The following is a 25,222-nucleotide window of genomic DNA, read 5'->3' on the forward strand; positions in this document are numbered from 1 at the left end:
GGCAAAAAAATTGACCTGAGTATCACACAGAGTTTGTGATGTGTCAGACACTGTGTCATCAATTTGGATCAAATAAGAGAGATGGAAATAGAATCTGGCTGTTCTAAGATGTTCTATATCTGTATATTTCATCCCTTCATGTTATTAACACAAAGAGCCTTCTAAATTTCATCTACGTTGAAAAAACTAATGTTTGCATCAAAATTAAGTAACGAACATACACTAATTTAGTAGTAACATACTTTTAGGTGCTATTTGACAAAAATGGCCTTACAATATTTATGCTATTGGTTTGGTCCCATAAAATTAAACAGCTATAACCAAACTGTCCAAACGTCTCAGTTTAATGATTATTTGTAAGGAGGAATATGAAATCTGTCCCGCAGTTAATTGGTAGTATTACAGACTTATTTTTTTTTCTTTTGACATTTTAAATAATTACATTTTCTTGAGAGTTTTAGAATTTCTGACAGAGAGATTTCATCTTTCTCCCACATACAGATGTACTGTATGCTTTATCAATTCTTTCTCTCTCCTTTTCTGTTTTCTTTCACTCTCACTTTCTCTTACACACACACACACACACACACATACACACTCTATGGAATTGATACTTGTGATATTCCCTAGTAACCTACAATGATACATTTGAAGTTAAACATGATTATGCAGCTTATTTTGGTCAATGAAGAGTGAGCAAAAGTGACATGAAAGTATATAAAGAAAAGTATTCATTGCTGATGTTGAATATGACAAACTTCCCTTTCTCTCAAAATTCCAAATGGTAATATCTTTCTTTTCTCATTTGAATCTCTGACAAAGCAAGTATAATATTTTACAATAATTTGGGATACACATACAAGGCTAAAATTTAACAGGTTGTAATGTTTACTTTAGCAATTAATTATGCAATTATAGTTGCATATATACTTGATTCATTTATTTTGAAAATGAAATATTAGTTACATTTTGAGTAAGGTCCTAAAATTAATAGAATATGGAAGTAAAATTTGCTTTTCAAGAAGATACATTTTACTTTTCAGTTTGCTCTCACATTATTTGCATTCATATGCCAATTTAAAAGAATCCCATGACCAATTAGATGAAACATCTCGAGGGCAGAAAGCATGTACATATAGATTTGTGGCCATTGAGAAAAAGTCTTTTATCGTTTTTTTTAAACAATGAAAAGAGGGGTGCTATTAGAATGAATGAGGGATGAATCTAGAGGCCAAAGACATAGGAACTGAGAAATTAGAAGCACAAGAATTACATGGTACACCCCTCTTGCTTAAAGATGGAAGAGGCCATGTGACAAAGAATGAGGGCTGCTTATTGAAGTTGAGAGCATCCTTTGTCCAACAGTCCCCCAAAACATGGGACTTTAGTTCTACAAGGAACTAAATTTATTCAACAACCAGAATGAGCTTGGAAGTAGATTTTTGTCTACAGTTTTCAGACAATAACTCAGCTCACCGAACACCTTAATTTTAGCTTTGTAATAGCCTAAAAAGAAAACTCAATCTTGTCATGTTAGATTTTGATCCACTGGTAGGCTAATAAATTATTGTTTTAACTTGCTATATTTTTGGTTATTTGTTTACACAGCAAGAGAAATGTAAGACACTGGATGCTTCATCCAGGGTTTTTCCTAGAGCAGGTCTGAAATAAGGCCAGAGAATTTATAGTTCTAACAATGTTTTCTGGTGATGCTCTTCCTGCTTGCCCATAGTCTGCAGACATCTGTACTAGTACACAGGAATTTGATCCATGAGTAAAACAAAAAAGAAAGATGAGGATTTCATAGTAATTGAGTTTTGCTATGTAGAAAATTCTTTCTGAGTGAGATGGCAATGTTGTTAATTAAGAATAAGATGGAAATTAATAGTGCAAGGTTTTTACAGGTCTTGGTATTCCTGTAAGAGAAATGGTTGTCAAATAAGAATGTAGACAAGATTGCTGCTTGCTTCTACTATCAACATTAATATTATTATCATTGTTATCAAGGAAAGGGCAGTTTATAATAACAATGACATAGACTGCAGATTGACTATTAGTCTATTTGGCACATGGTAGAATGCAGTATGGGTAGAGTAAAAAAAAAAAACATTTTTTCAGTGCTAAGATTCTATTACATTCACTAATTCATGTGAATATCTTCTTTAATTATGAAAATATTAAGACAAGACAAAAATTAAAGAATAGCATAATGAATCCCTTCTATTCATCAAAAGCATTAATAGACTTTAACAATGGCCAACTTTGCTAGTCTGTACCAAACCAATTTCCTCCTGCCCCTAAATTATTTCCAAGGTAATTACAGCCATCATATTATTTTATCCTTAGTTATTTTACTACCTGTTACTAATTGGTTCTTTTAAAAACATAACAACAATACCATTGCACTATCAAATAAAAATTAAAACAATCACTCAGTATCCTCAAATAGTCTGTGACTGATTTTTTTTTAATCATGTCCAAATACATGGTTTGAAATTACAATAACTAGTCATTTTCTCTTCCTTCCTTTTAAAGGAGGTAGCATACTTTTAGGGGAAATTTGTTTCTACCTTGAGAAAATATAAAGAAATTCACTTAATACAAAATATTCAACGTGTTAAAACATAATTTGAAGAGTACTTTATCAGGGAGAGTTTCTGGATTTAAACCAGCAAAAATGATAACATGGAGATTTTTAGAATTTATCCTCCCAGTTTTCTTGTGCCCGATTATTTTATGAGCATATATGTCAGAGGAGTAGTCTGCTTGATTTTGAATCAGATACTTTTCCTCCCTGTGACTGTGTTTCACCAGAGGTTCTTGGATTTTTTTCTGAGAATTCGATGGATTTATGTATATAAATTTGAAAGCAAAAGCTACAAAGAAATAAAATGTTCCTCATAATCAACAAAGAAATCCGACTGCATATGAAAAAGAATAGAAGGAGCATGCAAAACAAGATTGAAAGGGAGAGATAATTTTGCACCAAATAGTTGAATAAAAGCCTAAAGAAATTATAGTATGTCACCCATCAGTGACATTCAAATCATCAGTTGTTTTTGGAATAATGGGTAGAAATGATGCATTTACATTTCTTAAGGAAAGAAGTTAGGGAACTGAATGTTCCATTCTTCTGTCTTTTTTTGTGTCTTTATTTATTGTGGTGCTGCAGACTGAACCAGGGCCTCATGCATGCTAGGCAAGTTCTCTATCATTAAGTACATTAAAATCATATATTTGATACTGCAAAAGAGTAAAAACAGGAACAACTTGTGAAGGTAAAGAATCTGTTCATAGAGGAAAGCATTACTCCTTTTACCTTCAGTGTTATCAGATTTTCTCTATTTCCTAACACATCTTGGGCTTACCTAGAATGATAGAAATCTATCAACTTTCCAATTATAGACATAATATAGACGCTTGATGTTTGTGTTTTAATTTCATTTTAATGCCAAATATTTGAATAGATGTGTGAAGTTCTGAGCAGTCTTTGTCATCAAAATATCTGAGTACACTATTACATAAAATGATGAGCTGTGTGGGAGAGTATACAAATAGTATAAAGGAGGATCCATGATATCTTCTGAAAACCCAAAACCAAAAAACAAGAGAAAGAAAGAAAAAAAAAACTTTCTCAATTGTGGGTAGATGTCACATTTTAAAACTTACTCTTTCTGTATCACAGACACACACACAAAAAAAACCTACATTACTTAGAAATTTTGGTATCTGGATATTAATAGAAATGGGTAAAGCTTATGTCAGCAGGAACTACCAAGTACTCAATATACACAGGGTTTCATTATTAAAAATGCCAGTGAAGTCGTAAGTCTCTGGAATGGTCTGAAAATGTCACAAAATCTTTTCCCATAGAGTGAGAATTTCAAATATATAACCTTAATATGTACCCTCAGCCTGCTTGTCTTGTTTTAAGGAGTGATTCTACTAATCCTGTATAGAATACCCTTGAGGAGAGGGGCATCTTGATAGATCCAGATTAAAAACAAACCTATCTATTTACACAAATGCATTTAAATTTATAGCTATATATTTATAGTATGTGGATATAAATATGCAAAAAATACACATCTCCTCATTCAAGCCCTTTAGTTATTTGATCCCAGCTCTCATGCAACATCTCACTTCATACGTTTCTTCATGTTCTCTATGAAGTAGACAACTATTTTTGTGGGGGAGTGTGGAAGATCATGCTAACTATTGTGTTAGCATGTTATATTTCCTTTATGACTCTCATTCAAAATCCCAGTCCAAGTTTACCTCCATAATTTCTTATTCTACACCCTTCTGCATTCATCAGCCTATCAAAAAAATAAAATAGCTTCCCTGTTTAATATCAAATAATGTTCTTATAGCTTTATTTAACATATAATAGATATTCTTAAATATTCAAATTCAAATGATTAAATTGCGTAGAAATGATAATTACCCAAATTGTTAATTGTCAAGCGGTAGAATCAATGTAAATACTTAAATTAATAGATTTTTTGATAAAATAATAAGTCAGATACTGGGAGATAGACAGTTGTTTAGAAAACCCACGTTTTCTTTCGTCTGGAATATATTTTTAAACTATATATTCTGACCAAAAGTTCTAGAACTTACCATGTGATTTATTGCAATCAGAGTTATATGAGTGGAAGTCATATAGAGTCATATAAAACACTTATTCACCAAATGAAATATTTTCCATGTGTTTCTCTCCTCTCTCTCTTCATCTGCTAGCTGCATCTCAAATCCCAGGGTAACAGAAATTCTTGTTATTTTTGAATCCAACAACCTATTCTACAATGTGTGGAGCCAACGTCCTCTCCACTTCTGTCAAAATTTACCTGAGCAAGTTATAAACCTTTCTTGATCATCAGGTAGCATTAACTTAATAAACACAAGGGTTTATTAGAAGTGTGATACTGAATTAAAAGTCCTGTAAAATTGTCTCCTTGTTGCTGAATCAGTGAGCCTACAAGGATACTGGTAAAAGAGACTGGGAAAATGGAGATATATGTTATGTAGTGAGGAAATAAATGTTCACAATGTAATCTTGATAACTCATAACAGAGACCACCTGTCCACTAAGCCACTAGCTCTAGCAGAAGAGATTAGAAAACAGAAGTTAGTACTCTACATGGGAGCTTTTAGCTGTATTTAGCAAGGTCTTAGAAAATGAGAAGTTCTCAAGTGCTAATTGACTTATTTGCAAGCAGAAAAGAAAGGGATATACAAGGTACAGACATATTAGGCCATAACAGATTACTCCCCTGAATCTAAAAAATATAAATCAAAATTTCAAATTTTGAATATCAAGAGAGCTTTTTGAATCAGTTTTGCAATAAGATCAGACTAAGGTCTGCATTATCGATGTGACTTCTACTAAACTAAGCAAGAACGTCATGGGAACAAGAAAGCAACTAAGTAAGGAAGACTGAGAACTATGGAGTGCACCTGGCACTGACTGAAAACCAATATATTTAAAATATTATATTTTGCTGCCAAGGGAGCAAACCAAAAAAGGAAAGCTTTTGAGTATTCCATCATTCTCCTCTTCCACACCTGGACCATAAAGTTTTATTGGCAGGTCAGGAGAAGAGCCAAGGTAAGGTTTTCCTCCCTTCCCATAACTCTGCCCAGATGATTCCCTCAGAAGGAGGGCAGAAGCCCAGGAGCATGAAAACTCAAAAAGTCTTTGGAGTTGGCAGGTTACAATGGGCATCCTATCCTCAGAGAAAGGCTGAGGTAGGCAGTGATATCCTGTTATAGTTGCAACTGCAGATGGATCTCAAAACTTGGAGTTTAGGTTGCAGTCACTGACATTCTCATCTGGAGATAGTCTATGTGGCTGGAAACCCCTCATTTCAACTCCCTGGTCAAGCTAGTGAACCAAGCTTTAGTGTCTTTCCACTTCTATCCATTTTCTTTCTGGTTGGTTTACTGGCATTGACTCCCAGCATAAACTTGGAGACACTATGATGGATATGGCAGCTCCCTGTGCTTTTGGAAAGACATTTGAAAAGAAATTGGCTCCTGCACATCTCCCAACTACCTTTCAACCCTCCAGTGCACTGAGTTCAACTTTATCTGAGCATTAAAAGGTCTTTGATTATGTTAATTCACTGAGATTTGTAGATTTATCTATTAAAGCAATTTGTATTATTTTAAATGCAGGAAAAAAGTAAATGTATTCATAATTTCATGTTTTGCTTTTAGAGAACAACTTAATAAAATACATCATACTCCAAATGCTATGTAATATCCTTTTAAAAAAAGATTTTACTTTGATGGATTTCAGTCTCCTGTATGCTTAAAATGCAAATACATTTCTCAAACTACAAAATGCTGCTATCTTTCCTGCTGCTCTGACCTGGGATCAGGCTCTTCTCCTAGCTGCCTACATCAAGGTATTTACCCTAAAGCAACCCTCCTAAAACTGTTCTGTGGGTCCCAAAGAAGAATTTGTATTTTTTTTTTTACTTTGAAAATAATAACCCTTATTAGCACTTTTCAGTTCCTCAGATTTTCTGTGAATCACCAGGGAGACAACTAAACCCAATTAGTATTTATAAGTAAACTACAATTGAGATTTTGAGGTAAATTTAATATAGAATATTTTATTTGATATCCACATAAAATCCTGTGTTAGAGGCAAGGTAGCTATGATGAGCCCCATTTTACTAAGCCTGAAAGTTGTTGAGTAGTAGGTTATACATCTGGTTTGTGGTGACTCTGGACTTTAGGCCCCTACTTCCAGGCAATTTAAACTCACCAAAAGTCTATGAATTCTTATTTGAGTGTAAAAAAAAAAAATATATCACTGCTGTTTTAATTTTAGTTGCAAGGTCTGAGAAACATTTTACTCTTTGTATTCTTTAATACCTACCATATTTTTTATTCATAATAGACCACAATTTTACAAAAGGTAATTGTCTCTCGAATTTACATTTCTTATTTATTAACCAATTCTTCCTTCATTCAGTCATTTATTCATGTTTGTAAGCCACTTAATTCTATCCTTCCCAAGCATATGCAATTATCTTTTCTGTTTGAAGTTTATCTATTTTTATATACAATGTTTCTTAAATGAAATATATTATCTGTTTTATCAGGCACAGGAAAAAAATATTAAAGGTGAGAGCGTTAAACTCCAATATGGTAAGTAATTGTGTATTTGTGACCTTTGAAGAAAACAGGGAAAAAAAGGTAAAAAATATCATATGTCTTCCTCCTTAATGCAAGTTTCTATAAATAAATATTATTGCAAGTTAATGTCAGCCAATAAGTATTATGCAAAAACATTCTCACATTCATTAGATGGCTTGTTATTTCTCCTAGTTTCATTATTTGTTGATTTTTTTCATAGATTATATCTTGTAAATTCATAAAACATTTTTTCTGTGTATCATGTTTCTGATTTATACTTTTAGGACAAGGGGGTAAAATACTGAGTACTTTCAGGGACTGATTGAAGCATTCAATGGGAAAAATATGGGAAAGGGATTATTGAAAAACACAATGATCTCATGTATTGTTGATGAGTTTTCAGATATAAAAAAGGCTTTTAAAATTAAATTTTCAGAATCATTCAAAGTTCAAAGTAAGACAATAAAAGAAAATAACACCAAAATTGGGAGATGTGACTAGGGACATCACATTGGAAGAGAAAGTGTTAGTAGGAAAATTGTCCACCTCTGCCTGCCCAAGTCTTTATTTGAACAACCTAGTATTCCCAAAGGTTTGTCTATGCCCTAAGCTCTGTGGCAAATGGGACATGATATACTCTTTTAATGGATGACCCTTGGGAAGATCTCACCAAAGTTGGGCCATACTAAATTCTCCAGAGAAGCCAGAATGGGAAAACTTTTTACCAACATATGATAAATGGCTTCTGAGGAAACTTAGAGCCAGAGATGTAATAACTCTGATGTCAGAGTCACTTAAAAGAACAAACACCTAGAATCACTCTAAAAACTCTCAGTCAGAAAAAAATAGTGTTTCCAGGGTTTGGGCTAGCTGACACACTCGCTTTTCTCCAATCATCCCTAATACATTCACCTGAGATGAACCCACTGTTCTCAATTTCCTTCTGCTCATTTCTTTCGTGTGATTAGGAGTCATCTGGAATGATCTCATTTCTCATCACAGCCTCTGTGATTCAGGTACTGTTATCCTCCTCCTTAAGATGGAAAAATTGAGTTTAAAGATTTAATAGCTTTCTAAAATGAAAATTATAAATGTAGCAATGGGAGGAGGTAAATTTGAATAGATTTCTGAGTCACTTCTAAACGCACTCTTTGTTCTTTATTGCGTGATTTTTTCTCAACAACATCAAGTATACACCTTTTTTAGTGTACTGGGGAATTGAACTCAGGGCCTCACACATGTAGGAAAGTACTCCACCACTGAGCTACATCCCCAGCCCTGTATAGAACTTTCATGGAGCAGGAAACTACAGCTGAGAGAAATTCACTGACCTCTCAATATTGCCATGGTGTGTACCTCGCTTATCAGGCCATGGACTCTTCAATTCCTAAATCTAATGTTCTTTTGACTGTTGTACGTATTTCACATCAATCATAAAAATTACTTTTACAGTGATGCTTAGTTTATTATTTAACAGTGTAAACATTGTAATACTGAGTTTATACAATAGTTGTATATAAACCTGGGAAAATATTCTAACCCTCAATGAATGGGGGTTTGGGCTTGAAGCTTAAAATAAAATCAACCTTATTATCTACACAATTCTGTATCCAAAATATTGGAAAACTCATCAATTTGATTCCTTTTTAAGTCATTTTATAAGTCAAAGTGCCCAATTGTGGAGTTGCATGTAATATAATATACCTGTCACAATTTCCTAATGATTTTTCATGACAACAAACATATATTCATTCTCTTCTCTGTTTAAAATAGTAGCAGAAAGATATTTCTAGCTTTATCCTATGGCAAAGTGCCATAGCATGGGTCCATTCCTGAGTAGCCATATGGCAATGGTACTGCCATCTGCTTATCCTGATATTCCTTTCCTGGCAAACCTTGGACCCATATGGGTTCCTGTATCTCATCTGTGTACATCATGAGGAGAGGCGAAATCAATATCTGTTCTTTTCCCTGGAAACAACTTTTTGTAATTACTCAGAACATGAAGATCATTCCTTTTCTCTTTACCTTCTTATTCTAGTTTGCACACACCTGCCTTCTTCTAATAGAAGCAGGGACAATTTGATTGCAGAAATATGTGAAAGCTGTCAGGGGAGGCTGTCGAGTTTGAGGCATCATAATCACCTCAAAGGAGTGACGGCCTGTGCTTTTTGGATGTGAAACTTCATCACTCAGGAGATAAAATGATCCATCCTTTCACATGTTGACAGGATAGCAATTTGGTGTCAATGTGGAGAGTCACATATTCAGACAATAAGGCAACACAGAATCTCCGAACAGGGCTCTTATATTTCCAATGACAACCATCTTCCATGATGCCTAAAATATTTGATATAGAATATTTAGAATAATTTCAAGTAACTATGTCAATTCCTTGTGTGACACATTCTCATGCTTTAGTGAAAATGTGGTAATAGCTCATTTGCCAATCTGTTCCTTAATATTTTCCTTCGAGCTAAATAATTATGTCCATATTTTTAAAATATTTCAATGCATGTCTGAGTGCATGCATCTCAGCTTTTTCTCTTATTTTTGTGTTCAGTTCAATTATAAACTGTTTTATTTTAAACTCAAAAATACTTCTTCCATATAATATTATATATCACTACTATATTAGGAATACTTAGGTGAATAAATATAACTCATTGAGGAAACTATTTACATAAAAGAAATAACTGACCCATAGTCTTGTGAGCATATTGATATTAGGCAAAATTAATGCTTTAGCAAGTATAATTGTGATTGATATACAGTTCACAAAGGAAATTTTTCCAGAGTACAAAGTTAATCATTTTGTCTTATAGAATTCTCCAAAGCCTTCAAATAAGTAATCATTATACTTGAAAAATTGGCATAAATTTCTTGGCAAGAGTCTCATATTCTTCCCCCTACTCCTACCTTCTAATGTCAAAAAATTGGACAACTATGGAATGGGTAACTTTCTAAAGAGGAGAGATTCTAAACTGAGAGAACAAGCAACAGCATCCACATATCAGAGAAAACATTTGGCCTTTGGTTTTGGGGGGTTGGCTTATTTCACTTAGCATGATATTCTCCAAGGTAGGGGCACTAGGGAAGAATAGAGTTACTTTAGATTAAGTAGAGGGGAGTAAATGGAGGGGAGGGGATATAGGGAGAGGAAGGATAGTAGAATGAAACAGACATGATTACCTTATGTATATTTATGACTGCAGGACTGATGTGATTGTATAACCTATACAACCAGAAAATGAGAAATTATACCCCATTTATGTATGATATATCAAAGTACATAAATGCATTCTACTGTCATGTAGAACTAAATAAAACAAATAAAAAATTAAAAATAAATAGAACAATTATTTCATGTTTCTGGAAGTAGGAATATTTAAACCACTATAATTATCTGCTTTTAATTATTGCTAACCTAAAAGATGACCATTAGAAGAAAGTGCATGAGTGAAGATAGAAATAGGAAGTTACAAAGTCAGAAGTCTCAATTTGCATCTTGTATTCTTCTAAGGTAGTGAAATCTGTGTCTAAGAATACAAAATATAGGAATAGAATTTCATAATGTGGTTTTAAATGATCAGCAATATTCATTTATCCTACTTTTGCTTGCCCAGAAACAACTATATAAAATCCCTAATAAATTTGAATAGAACGGTTGCATTTGATTTTTTCTGTACTTTTCTAAATCCAGGTTTTCCATGGACTATGACACAGAAGATTGTTAGTAGTATATGTTACAAAAAGCACTAGGGTTACCTGAGATGTAAGCCTCTACGTTCATGGCTTCACTAAGAAACTCTAATATATTTAGTATATAATATATATATATATATATATATATATATATATATATATATATATACACACACACACACACACACACACACACACACACACTGTAAATGTCAATAAAGACTGATTTGCTTACTTTCTTATAGTACAAATGAGTTCCATAATTTAAAATATTAAATTTTGGAAAGAAACACAAACATAAGTGTTTTAATCAAGAATACAAGTTAGAATACAAGCCATATAGCAAATTAGAAATCATTTCAACTGCTACAACCTTAGATCCCATAAAATCTGACCGCTGTTCAGAATACAACATGAGCCCAGAGGTCCCAGCAGTATATGATTTTACTAGATAGCTGCAGTACAGCACAGCCTCCTGTGGCCCTCCTGTTGTTACAATGAAGGATTCAATATGAACTTGACCAAAGAAATTGAACAGCAGTATGTGTCTTTGGCTCAGCAAACAACCAACTCCAGAGGTATTTTAAGTCTTGAGTACTGAGGCAGACCATTGAACAACTAAAATCATAAAGGGCCAAAGGTCACAGCTAAAGATCCTCCTATCACACATTGTTCCTAATCCACTGTGCCTCTGAACCCCAGTTTCTCTGTGAGAAACTAGACAGGCAGAGACTGCACTTATCACCCATTAATACTTTGTTCTAATGGAAAACTTTCCTCTTGTTGTTTCATAGTAATGCCAAGTGAGAGCAACCTAGAATCCTGCTTGAGTGAAATCCCTAATCATCTGTGAATCCTGATAGCCTTTTGTGTTCTGGTTTAGCTCAACTATCCAAGAAGATTTAAAGTGCCTGCCCATTATTACTCCTTACTGAGAAAAGTGGCTGGAGAGCTTCTAAATACAGAATCACTGTGCTTTTACCAGCGGGTCACAATAGAGTGGCTCACCTGGATTGAAGACTATAAACCTCTGCATAGAAACCACGCAGCCACTTTTCTTACAAGGGAACTGTGACCACTGGGCACCTTAGGAGGTTTATACTTACCTAGTAAATTTAGGCTGCTTTGTAAATGTGCTTTTCCATATCACAAATTAGCGTCAGAATCTGTTTCTTTCACCTAAAAATTGACTTCGTTTTTCTAACAGCAATCAACCAGTGGGCCATCCTTAAGAAACTGTAGACCCAAGAGGCCTGCTAAGAATTGTCTCCAAAATGAAAATTTATTTACTTTAGTTACTCTCTCTTTTATTGTACTCATCCCAAGCAAAAGCAAGTGTTCTGTTTCCTATCTTTTCTTTTCAGTGCTATCAGAAGGCACAAGTTGCTTTCTATTTATTTCTTGCCAAATTATACTAAGCAGAGTGAGGATACTAATGATATATGCATATTCAAGAAAATAATCAAGTACATGAAACTTCTTCCCTCCTGGATTTCAATGATCAATGCAATTCATTAGATGTTTTAAATGAATATACTTATAGTTTAGTTTAAGTCCTATGCATAGGCAGAATATGGGATTTTTTTTTATCCAAGTATAGCAAGTAATAGCAATCTTTCATCAGAAAGTTACTCACATGTTTTTCTTTTTACATTATCAACTCTCACACAAAACACACACACACACACACACACACATTTACACACATTTAATGAAATTTAATGAATGGAAACAAATCAAACTTTCAGATAAACTCTAAAAACATCTGAGGATTGATCATTCATTCATAGTGCAGTCAACATAGCAATAAAAGCAATCTGCCACTCTTTACTTGTCAGGTTTCTAGCAATATTGTGATCACACCACTATTCCTGTTAGAATTGCAAGAGAGATCATGGTAATGAGGTTGGATAGGAGAAAGAAAAAAATAGGTAGAAAGAAGATACAAAAGAAGAACAAGGAAACACAAATTTAATTTAGAAGTTCCACCACAACTTTTCTAGGTCTGTTACTCCATAAACTATAAATCTACCTTGAGCACTGTTAATTAAACCCCCAAAGAAAGATGAAGCAAAGAGAGATAAGATATTGAGAAACCTAAAGGTTAGGGGACTTTCCAGTTTTATCAAATGTTATGGTTTGGATATGAGATGTTCCCCCAAAACTCCTGCTAATGCAAGGATATTAAAAGGTGAAATGATTGGATTGTGAGAGCTGTATCCTAATCAGTCCATCCTAGTTTGAATGTACTGACTGGGTGGTAACTGTAGACAAGTGGAGTTTGGCCTCAGGAGGTATAGGTCACTGAGGTTGTGACCTGGAAGGGTTGTTCTTTCTATATACTCCCTTCCACTCTCTCTTTTTCCTGACCCTGCCATGAGCTGAGCAGATGTCCTCAACTGGGCCCTTCCCCATGATGTAATGCATCACCTTGAACCCAGAACAATGGAGTCTATCATGTATGGACTAAGCCTTCTAAAACTGTGAGTCCCAAATAAACTTTCCATCCTCTAAGTATTTTGGTAATGAACAAAAAGCTGACTAAAATATCTAATGAGATAGTGAAGACTATATCAGCCTTGAAATCCTGAGATAAATATGACCACCATAAACCATCTTCAAATCACCAGACTGATATCGTCACTACATCATACTTTGCCATACCCTCCCTTCAACAAGATTTCTTTAAATGAAGATCCAGGAACACCCAAAACACATATCTCATGATCAGATGACCTGCATTCTCCCTTGAATGCATACGCCTTGCTTTATTCACAGAGGTATCTCTCTTTTGAGATTTTGTATTCTTCCTTGAATACCTATCTACTTTTCTACATGAACTTTTCTATTTATGACTCTGAATGGTACAAGCTGAAATTATTTTCCATCATATAAGCCAAGGACCATGCTGTTGCTGAGTTGAGTTCCCCTTCTCTTGGAAACTCCTCAGACCCTTCTCTGTAGATACATCTTCTTCTGCCCATATAATTTCTCACTTATAAAATGTAATTCTTTTTCATTACTCAGCAGTCATATCTTTTTCTTAATGAAATAACTTCTTTATTGGCCTTTGATTTAATAGTAAATATGCCCACTTACAGCTCTGAGTATGTCAGGTTAACTGATTCTACTCAGTGAGTAACTTTACCACACCAGTGACCAAAATGATTAACTTAGGGGTGGGCTTATACTACCTAATTAGATCTAATAAATATCTCCTGGAGCCACTGGCCAGAAATTGTTTTCTTCCCTCTGCAGTTCAGAAGGTGATATAACAGGGACTTAGAGTTTGCTTTTCCTAAACATGTAATAGGGACTTAGTATTTATTAGTAAAATGAGCCTCTAACTTTTCACTTGGGTCTTCAGATACCCAATGGGTAACTAAAAGCAGGATAAAGACTAGACATCTCTGCTTTTATTTTGTATCCGTCTCCTTTTGAGTCTTTAAATTTGGGGTCAGGTTCCTGCTCAACTCTGCATGTAGACATTATGGAGTGCATGTTTAAAACTGGTAGTCCTCTTTAAGGCTAAAGATGTCACAGGAGAATGTGGAGATGAAGCTCCCAGCCTCATTTCCTGTGTTGCAATGAGAGAAATTTTGTCAGACACAAAAAGCTACGCAATAGCATTTTATTAAAAGTGAAAGTAAAACTCAGGCAAAAAAAATACTCTCAAGAGAGAAAAAGAGTGGGTCATAGCAGAGAATAACACGGGAAACATAATGCTACTTCTGAATTTATTATTGTTTTATGTTTGCCAGGAGAACCGGGGTTTTCTTCTAGTCTTCACCAGTCTGACATTGAAGTACTATTTCCTGTTAGGTGGGAGCTTATGACCCTAGTTGGTCCTTTTCAGGACTGTCATGGCAACCATCCCATTCAGGGGGCCTTCATCTACCAGTGAATCATATGAGGGTGCTGGGGTCAATGACTAGGCAAACTTGATCTTAGTGTGCCTGCTCTACTAAAGAAATTTCCCTCATGGAAACCTATGTCTATAAATCCTAACTTTACAAGGATCCCAGAAGACCCTGTCAGGAGCTATCCCTATCAATCTTATCTTCTTGACATATTTCTTAATTAGCTCCCTTTTATTTTCCACCTGTTTATTCTCAGGGTTGTTTTCCTATAAGTGACTCCATTATTCATCAGTCTTAAAGGCAATTTAAAGAAACCCCATGATCCTGCTACACTATTGGTTTTTATTCCATGCTTATTGCTAACCACTACCTAGCAAAGACATCAAGGGTAATTAAGATATTTTCAAGATGTGCACAATCATCACAATCAACAGATTGTCAACGCCAGTATTCACAATGTCCTGTTCCAGATCACCAGAGGGACACCTAAAAGTCTCCAGGGTTTCTGCCCTGAACCTGAAGGAGGGACCAATAATTGACCTCATTAGCTCCATCTGGCCTTCTTGGTTTGGTCTTTCTCTGAGTCACTCTCCTTTACAATCATCTTTACAATAATTCTAGAAATAACATGCTTGATTGGTAAATATCTTCTGACCAGAGTCAAAAGGATCCCTAGGAGCAGCAACTTTCTTGTTGCCAAAAAGGCTGAGCACAGCCATTTTGATATACTGGTAATCCAGACCATAGCCTGGCCAAGGTCTTCAGCTATGTAAATACCAGACTTTTACCTCTATTCCTTCCATGCAAAGTCCTAAAGCTGTTGTTAGTACTACAAAGATAGGGCTTAGGACCCTGGTCACTTATACTTTTCTGGTATGGCCATGTAAATTCCTTTCCTGCCTCGCCATTCTTTTTTCTGTTGGTCTTATGGGGCATCTGCTGGATTTAGTCTGTTGGGATGCCTCAAAGCCAGGCAGGCCTCTGATCTTGAACTCTGGTACCATGGATAGAATATTACCTGCATTGACTGGAAACCTTGTCATGGACTGTAGAGAATCCAAAATACAGAGAAAGCATAAAAGAGTTATGTTACTTCTTGCTCACACACTTGAATTTAGTCAAATTCTAAAATCAACACTACATATGGATTTATCAAGTTTGTATGCTAATATATTTGCTTTCTAATTTAATTAACTTTAATGGAGTATTTGAGTAATATGATTCTTAATCATATTAAGATTGCTTATACTTTTATTGCCTATACTTTTTTGCCTATACTACTATCATTACTATCATTATTATTATTATTATTATTCGGTCAATTCACCTGTTAAGGGAAATTTAGTTATTTCCAAGAGTAATCAACTTCATATCAACATAATCCACAAGACCAAAAATCACTATAAAATTACCCATTATTTATTTCTATTTAGGTTTAACTGATCCTAATTGTTCATGTGCTTTGTATGTGCTAGTTGCAGTATGAATGGTCACTTTTGCAAATGTCAAAAGGATGACCTAATTTATACTTTCTAGCTACCATATTTAACTGAGTAATAATAAAACAAAATTTTTATTGTTTTGAGGGGCAATTTTGCAAAAGATTATATTAAATATAAGGATAAAAATGAAACACCAACTTAGTTGTTTGGAATGTACATTGCAAAATATTAATAAAGTGCTTCAATACCCATAATGATGCAGCAACTAGGACTTTTCAAATTTCTGTGATTTTTAATAGTCATATTTCAATACATATGCACATTGGAAATATTTCAATACAAAGCCACACTGACATTTTTGAAGTAACAAATATGATTTTGATAAAATTTGTATATACATCTCTATCGTATTTGTGCTAACGGGTGATTCATATTTTTGCCAGATAATTTCACTTTCAACTAAAAAGACAACTATCTAATTTGTCTATCAAAAGTTCATTATGTAATTGCCTATAATCCCAGGGGCTAATGAAGCTGAGGTAAGAAAGTCACAAGTTCAAAGCCAGCCTCAGCAAATTAGTGAGCCTGTCTCAAAAGAAAATATTTTTAAAAGGGGGCTAGGGATGTGTTTCAGTGTTTAAGCACCCCTGGGTTCTATCCCTAGTCCAAAAGAAAAAAGTTAATATATGTTATTGCTGGGTAGTATTCACTATATGCCTATACTTTTTATTATTATTATTATTATTATTATTATTATTATTATTATTATTTGGTTAATTCACCTGTTAAGGGAATTTTTTTTTATTTCCAGGAGTAAAATAGCTGGATTATATGATCAAAAAATGTTTAACCTTTTAAAATAAAATTCAAAATGTTTTCAGAATGGTGATTTATGCTTTCATAGTATTGTATGACATTTCCAGTGTTTTAATATCCTTACAATACTTAGCAGGTGCAAACTTTTTAATTCCATACATTCTAATAAATTTTCAATGATGCATCATTGGGATTTTAATTTGTATTTCTCTAATGACTCAGGATGTTGAGTATCCATATTTTTGCTTTTTATGCTATTGTATTACTTATGTATGTTTTCCATTTTAAAAATTAGGTTGTTTTATTATTACTGAATTTTGAGTTCTTTATGTATTCTGAATTCAAACCAAATCTTTTAGAAGATTTCTTTATTACAGCCTGTGCTTTGTATTTCCCTTAATCTTAACTTTTATATAACAAAAAAATTAATTTGTGATTAAGTACAATTTTTCAGTTTAATCTTTTATGGGTTGTGCTTTAGTATCGTTCATTAAAATAACTATACTGTTTTACAGAAGATAAAAACAGGAAATATACTAAATATTTTATATAAGACTCTAGAACATTCAAACTTAAGTATAGCAACAGAAAATGAATCAATGATTGTTTAGGAAGTAGAATTTCAGAAAAGATACCTTGAAAACTTTGAAAGTAATGAATATGATCATTATCTTGATTGTGATGATGACTTTTCAGTGTATAGATATGTCAAAACTTGTCAAGTTGTAAGTTCAAATATGTGCAGTATATTGTATGTGAATCATAAATCTATACAGCCGGTTTTTTAGAGACTCATATAAATGATATGACAACATATGTGAAAACTCATCCATTGAGAGCTCAAATTAAATTGAATAAAGCATGATTTATTTTTATTGTTTTCAATGAGGATGGAATAGCTCTTTAATGGCTTGTGAACTTCTAAGTCTTAAATTAGCAGGGAAAACTGGTGCTCAGTGTTCATCACAGAAGAATTGAATGGGTAATGAGACATATGGATATTTCAGTTTTACTTTCCAGTTATGTGGGAAAGTCCAGCCTTTCATTCTTTTAACTGCAGAGATGGACCTGACCATATCTGCCAATAGTAATCACAGTGACAATGTTCCATTACGAATCTCTTTTATTTTCCCCTGGGTAACTTTATTATTTTACTGAATTATTGCTAAATTCTGTGTCTGCAGCTTACAATCCAGCTAGAATGCAGATTGTTTATTTTCCACAAGACTAACCTTGGAATAACTCCTGGTCATAGTGTTATGACAGTCTATTTAGGAAAAGAAAGAAGGAAGAGAAAATATCTAAGTAAGTGAATACCTGAAAATATAGCAAATGGAAATTATAACTGATTCTCTTTTATTTAGAAAAGGAAGCAATGACAAAAATCAAAATGTGTTTTCATTCCATGAGAAGTTGGCTTAACAAAGATTATCACTTCCTTAATAAATGATGGTATTGCTTTGGACATATTAATGGAAAGACCATGGGCAGTAAAGGCAAATAAATCTGAGTTCCACGGTTTACCAACTGAGAGACCTTAAGCAAGGCATTTAACCGTGTGTAACAGATTCCTCACCTAATGTATTTATGAAAACAAAGAAAAATGTTCTTTTCTTCATCAGTTTTAAAGCTACACATTGTTATGTGCTATGAAATAAATTTTTTTTAAAAATCACAAGCTATCAAAAAGGAATAACTAAGAGTAAAAGCATACTATTTAAGGATAAGACAGGATATTGGTTAAGACTTGAAATAAAATCTAGAGCAGTTATGAGGGCACAAATTCACTGAAAATTGGTAGATATTATTAAAAAAAAAAACTCTGTGTTTTACTATAGCAAATACCAATCCTATCCTTTACTCCTTCACAGTTAGACAAAGATCACAAAAATATTACTTTATTTGCATATTTTCTCAATACCTTTGTATCTAATATACCATTTGTAGGGTGCTATTACATTTAAAACAGACAGATGGTATTTTAGTCTTTTAAAGATTTCTAGGTTTCAGATGCAAATACTGTTCTATTCTTGTCTCTAAAAAAAAAAAGAAACTATTCTCATCTACTGAGAAGTCAAACTGGGTTCTACTTATTTTACATTAGAGTTCTATAAGGAAAACAACCATTTTTTATATGTAAACATAAAAGCATTTAATCTGAGGAATTAGGCAATACAGATCTTTGGGATTTGTAATCACCTTTCTGAATAATCTAGAGTCAATTGGTCACACAGCTAGATTAATAACTTCTAAAAGGCATCTTCCTAGCAGATATTTTCCTGTGTCTCCACACATATTGCTACTATAACTGTAATTGCTTTCTGAATCAAAAAAAAAAATGGAAACTCCATATTGTAATACTGACACCAGCCAGTTTCCCACATCTTCAAAAATTAGAAAACACTTCCAAAATCTGGTACATCCCATGTTTCATTAAGTGTTTCCAATTAAAAATCTTTCACTTACAGAAACTTATATGTAAGAGAGTCTTGACATTTTCATTTGTACCTCTACACTCTCTGCCATTCATACATGAACACAAAACCAAGTGAAAGTAGAGACATTGTTATTTAACTTCATATACCATAGTCCAGCCTGTGAGTTACTTGGTGTCCAAACAATTTTTCTACCCATAATGACAATAACCAATGTGCTCATAAAAATAACTTAAAGCAGTTCTCTTGAATACAAAATTTTATTCCCTTCCTTCACAAAAGGAATCTCCTCTTCTCTGAGAGATGTTTACTTCTCCTCTAGTTTAGTTTTGATAGTCTGGATAAAGTTGATCAGTAAAAAAGCCCAATTTAAAGCAATAGTATTATATATGTGTGTATACACACATATATAATAAATATAATGTATATGATACAGAAAAATTGTAAATATTCAATTCAATAAGAATAAAAACCTAGATAAACCAAAACATAGAACTTTTCTTGAACCCATCAGAGAGTTGAAATCACAAACAAGACAACTAAATATCACAAAAGGTATGTGGAAAGTCACTTCAAAGTGAGGGCTGAAAACATGGACAAACCTGTGGAAGATAATATGCATAAGGCAATGCCAGGCAACACACCATATGGCAAGAATTCAGTGCAAGTTTTTAGCATATTGCTAAAAGCTGAGTGCGGTTATGAAAATGGTTCAGAATACTAGGCAGTCCCAGACACAAGTAGAGTTTGTCACTAGCCATGCCTTCTTCATAGGTCATCCCTGGAATTCATGATAATAAGAAAAGCATGGCTGTGCTTAATAGTTATACTGATTTCTTAGTGTTATCAAAGAGCTTTAGCATTGGCAACATTCATATCATTTTATGGACACTGTTGCCTCAATTGTAGATATAACAATTTATAATTCATTTAGTTTCTAAAAGCAATTCATTTGTTCTCTGTGCCAAATATATAATTAAGAAATGCTCTTGAAAATACAAGTACAATTCTAAGAGATTCACTGTTGGCTGACTGCTGAAGTGTAACTCCGAAAATCATGTTGCATCCTAGGTATTGTGAAGCTGACAAGTTTAAGCATGAAAGCCCAAACTATATGAATATATATAAGACAAGTAGACCATATCAAGTTAATTTACACTCTATTTTACCTTTTGAATGGAGTCACAAAGAAAGAAAGTGGTGTTTTATTTGCTTTAGAATATTCAACCTGCATCAAATGTCTTTAGGTAATCAAATTTATTGAGGGTTTTATATAAAAATGAAAAATTAAGATCATTTACTGAGTTCAATATGCAATTAATCTCAAAACATTAACTAAGCTTTTGAATCAACACAACAGTCTGTTCCAAAACATTTTGCTTTACTATTTTGTGTTTAATATATTTTTTTACCTTAAATTAAAGATCAAAATTTAGCATCTGGGTCTATAATCATCATTTGTTCTAGGTCTCTATTTGATACTACTGATAAAAATTAATTATATAAATTCAAAAATAGATTAAAGGATCAAAATGTGCAAAACCCCATCTGAGTTTAGTTGTATGATATATAGCCTATCTGGGAATAGGAATGTTTTTATTCAAAGACAAAATATCCAAATGATATCAATTTCAAAGATAAAAGCATAAAACTAAATGTAGTGTTTTATACATTATCTTCTTGATGACAGACCCTTGTAGGTTTTGTTCGCTCAGGCATTCCCAAGTGCTCATGTGGCTCAATAATCACTTTCTAACAAAGTGATAATGAAGAAAAAATATAAATATTCATAGCCACATCAAAAATGTTTCTGTCTTATGAGATATGCTCTTTCCTCTTCGAGAGGAAAAAAGAGAATAGGAAAAACATTCACATATTAAAAACTCAATATGACTTTCTGCAAACATTTCTCATTCCATATTCACATCAACATTGTGTGGAAATTGCCATCTTTATTTTCGTGGAAAGTAGGAAATTGTACTGAAACCATGTAACCAATATTCCACAGTTAGAAAAACAATTAACCTGAAAAAATTACCAAGAAGCATTGCTGCATTCTCTCTTAAAACTTAAGCCAAGGCTGGTAATTCTATAACTTCATAGAGCTAATAAGCATCTTTATGTTAGTTTTTTATTTGTTTGTTTTTTGAGGGGTTCTGGGGATTGAATTTAGGGGCACTAAATCACTGAGCTACATCCCCAGCGCTTTTTGTATTTTATTTAGAGATAGGGTCTCACTGAGTTGCTTATCACCTCACCATTGCTAAGGCTGGCTTTGAATTCAAGATCCTCCTACCTCAGCTGTGCACCACCATGCCTGGAATGTTAGTTATTTAACCCTTCCAATTATCCAACTAATTGACTGTCACTGACATCAATATACAACCATCATTAATGAGCATATTCCTTGAACTTTAATGATATATGTTCAAATTTATTTATAGTTTATTAACCTTCAAGAATTTACATGATGGTCTTTGTTGCTAACTGCATAGAGTTCTCATGTTCTTAACCCCACCCATCCACACAGTTTCCTCATATAGTACAAGGCTGAGATACTTCTGAAAAATCCATTCACTCAATTACAGTAAAGGCTTTTGATATGAATTATTTTGCATATGTATAATGAAAGATAAAATAGAATAATAAAAACTAAAGAGAGAAATCGAAAACATCTATCATTTTTACAGATCTGGGTCCTTCTGTGAAACTGAGGCAGCGTGAAGACCTGCCTTTCAAACCCAATTTTTGCGAGTGAGTCAGAAAGATTTCAGACATGTTGCTCAGAGTAACAGGGATGAGTTTATTGAAGGGACAGGAAAAGGGAAAGGGAACACTCCAGTTTTATTGGAAATCCCAGAGAAGTTTCCAGAGAGTCCTGCCAGGTCCACCTCTTGACTTTTGACTGACAGCACCATGACATCAGACTTTCAAATACCCACTGCCTTGATAGGTCACCTGAGCCCATGCTCACTGGTTCTAATTGGATTATTAACCATACATTCTTACAGATTTTATTGTTAGAAGGAATTACCCTTAACTCTTTGAGTTTCAGGATCTGGTCAAAAAAGGCTCCTGGGTTCCTTCTATGGAAATTAACTCATGCCTTCATTTTTCCTGCAGTTAACAGGTAGTTTACTGAGGAATGTAACACATCCTGTCCACTGAGGCCAGGCAGGCTACAGTAAATTGTCTTTGTTTTTGTTGTTGTTGTTTTGGTGGAGGGGGCATTGTATATGGATTGAATTGAGGGGCACTTGACCACTGAGCTACATCCCCAGCCCTATTTTTTATTTTATTTAGAAACAGGGTCTCACTGAGTTGCTTAGTGTGTCACCATTGCTGAGGCTGGCTTTGAACTCCTGATCCTCCTTCCTCAGCCTCCTAAGCCACAGGGATAATAGGTGTGCGACACTGGGCGGGGCTAAATTGCTCTTTCTCAAAGAAGGCATGGGAGGGAGTGGTCATCACAATGGGTCTATTTTATAGAATTATTCCCTTAACCTGTGTTCCCATCATCCTCATCTGTCTGTCCCCTAACATCATGAAAACTGAAGTTTTCCTGTGGGCTTATTCTATTTTCCATCTGAGTCCTGATATGATCCCTCAAAATGCTGAAGAATAAAGTAACCTCCCGTGAAGATCAAAATAACACTTCTCAAGCTTCCTTCTCTCCAAATCCTTCAATATTTTTCTGAAAAGTACCACTCTGAAATGAAGAGAAGTTATATCATTCTCATAATCATGAGAATGTTCTATTATTCTGTCAGTCCTGCTCTTCCATCACATTCTTGGTAAGAGATTCTGACAGTGACTGAAAATGTGGAGTTGTGTTTCATGAATTGGGATTTGGTTTTTGTAATCTTTACATGGTGATGCTCATGTGTTGTCATGTGTATAACATTCCATGAAAACATTATGTTCTTTGATTGAATACTAGTCCGTGTGCTGACATTGTCACAGCTAATCCTGGCATTACTCCCCTGAGGAAAATGTAGGATGGGGGTATTTTATCTCCACATGGTGGACACACTTGAGATTCTCCCATCTTCATGTATAATGCTATTTCATCAAAAAGAGAAATCACCAGAATGATGAAAAGAGAAAAGATGCTCTATCCACAGATACATTTTTAGGAATAACCGATGACGTTAGCCATCAAACCCCAAGTTTTCAATTCTGTGAATAATACAACAAAATTGAAACAGGTACAATAAAATAGGTTAGCAATCATAATCTATAGCTCATGTATATTAATATTAATATTTTACAGCATAACTCTATCATTTTTACATATAGAAAAAAGAACAAAAATTCTCTATAGGAAAATGATATAAACAGCAAAAAAAACCTTTGGACCCAATTAAACAACTGCTGTTGCTCTGGCCTTTAGATGCTTGGTTTTGATAAAGTAATTCTTAAAATCGTTATGTTAATAACAGTAACAAGAACTTTCCAATACCAGGACTTACTCTGTGCAAGGCTCATAGCCCAGAGCTTCATGTATATGTTCACATTTAATCCTTAGAACAATTCAGAACAGCCACTTTCATTGTGTTTTATAATTATATAAGCAAAGAAAATGAAGTATAAAAAACAGTCACATAATTTGCTAAAAATAACATTTAGTAAATGGTAGAAGTAGAAACCAATCAAGACAGTTTTTTGATTGATTCACTGCCGCAGTCTGGCTGGGCACAATTCAGGAGCCACTTGTCAAAAGAAATGAACTTTATTTTTAGAACCACACACGCCAAACAAAACAGCTCCTCAGGAAAAACCCTCAGAGCCCAACTGCCACTACTGGCTTCCCACAAGCCTCTCAACCTCCCCCACTCCTCCTGCTCTTGAGGCCGATTGACTGGGTCGTGTGGGCGGAGCCAAAAAAAGTCCCCCAATGAGCAGCTCCGTGGTCTGAAAGGGCAGGGAAACAGCCCAATGTGCATCACCGCAGAGGAGCCAATCAGCTAGAAGTTGCTGGGGCCGCTGTGAGCCAATCATCAACTGGCAGTCTGAAAGTTTGTTGGGGCCCCTTCGCTGTGGCTCTCAACAATTCACTATTAACTCTTCTGTCTGGGCTACCTTTGAAATTACTTTTAATATAATCATGATACATATAATGTCTAATTAAAATGATTTAAAATATTCATAATCCTAAATTTGACAACCTCATATTAAAATTTTACATTTATGAAATATAACATTATGGAAGTATGGCAATGAATATATTATAAGCACACCCAGTTGATGCTTGAATCTACAGATAGTACCAACTCCTATTTATACTGTGTTTTCATATAGATGCATATATATGGTAAACTTTCATTTATAAATCACAGACAGTAAGAGATTTATAATAATTACTAATAATAGAATAATTATAGCAATATACTATAATAAAGCAAAATAAGTAGAACTTGAACTTTAACACTGCCACACCATGACAAATGATCTGAAAAACAAGATGGTCACTAAGTGACCAAGAGTGGGTAGCATAAAATAATGGAAATTCTGGACAAAGGGAAGATCCATGCCCCATGTTGGAGACAGCAGGATTGTATGAGATTTCTTCACATTATTACATACATTTTAAAATGTATGAGTTTTTTTTTTTTTTTTTTTTTCTAGAATGTTCCATTTCATGTTTTTGGACCATGGTTCACCGTACATCTGAAACCATGGACAACCTAAACCACAGAAAATGCAATTGTGAATAAGGGGGAAACCATTGCATAACAACTTTTATCAATTCAAAATACCAAAGCCTCTGGAATGAGTGATTCCAAATATTTTTAATGTAGATAAAAATTGA

Source organism: Marmota flaviventris, chromosome 3 (assembly GCF_047511675.1).
Source record: "Marmota flaviventris isolate mMarFla1 chromosome 3, mMarFla1.hap1, whole genome shotgun sequence".
In the NCBI taxonomy this organism is placed as follows: Eukaryota; Metazoa; Chordata; class Mammalia; order Rodentia; family Sciuridae; genus Marmota; species Marmota flaviventris.